Source organism: Penaeus monodon, chromosome 30 (genome assembly GCF_015228065.2).
Source record: "Penaeus monodon isolate SGIC_2016 chromosome 30, NSTDA_Pmon_1, whole genome shotgun sequence".
In the NCBI taxonomy this organism is placed as follows: Eukaryota; Metazoa; Arthropoda; class Malacostraca; order Decapoda; family Penaeidae; genus Penaeus; species Penaeus monodon.
In genome coordinates this window covers 17270677-17271423 of record NC_051415.1, presented here as the reverse complement: position 1 = coordinate 17271423, position 747 = coordinate 17270677, and the positions used below count along the sequence as shown (strand labels likewise).

General features: G+C 29.3%; 1 protein-coding gene across 4 annotated transcripts in view; it reads left to right on the top strand.

Annotated features, from left to right (window-relative positions):
* Positions 1-747, top strand: part of LOC119592570 (tyrosine-protein phosphatase 69D-like) — a 29646-nt gene that overhangs the window by 25587 nt on the left and 3312 nt on the right. The gene's annotated exons all lie outside the window — the stretch shown is intronic.

The following is a 747-nucleotide window of genomic DNA, read 5'->3' as shown; positions in this document are numbered from 1 at the left end:
TTTTTGATAAGAATAAAATATCCATACAATAAGGTAAATGTTACTGATAAGACAGTAAAGGTGGTTGTTGTACCACTAAGCCTCTCTTGTAAGGTATTCTAGTTTATCCAACTTGTTATTCTAAAATAGTTATTTACATGTATTTATCATGATTTTTTTATGATTACACTATTAGCAGTATTATTGATAATGTTATTTATTGTTAAAGCTATTATGGTTTTTAGTCTTCATCTTAGAAAATAAAAGGTAGCATTGAAAAGGAATACCTGTAAGAGTTAATTGTAAGAGATAAATGTAGTCATTGGTTGATAGTCTATCGTGAATAAAGTCAGATGACATGGTTTTGGTTGATATTTTTATGGGTTGCTGCACATAACATCAACATGCACCATTAACAAAGCTTGACTAACTGATTTGTAACTGCTGTAAGTTCAGATGATTTCTTTTCTTGCTTTTTTTTTTGGCATTGGTTTCTTCTTTCTTCCAGTTTTAGGTATAGTAGATTACCCTCTTTCTTTTGACTGCATGTATGTTTGTTGTTTAGGTTAAGGGAGGTCAGAAGACCATGTTTGCTGAAAATATGAAATGAATATGGCTGGCTGATTACGCCTCTTCAGCATTGAAAACAATAGTATTAAATTAATAGCATGTCTGATATTACCAAAAATGGTGAAGTGATTAAAGAAATTATCACCATTTGTAAAATTGATCATGCATTGTACATATTTTTTAACATATATATATATA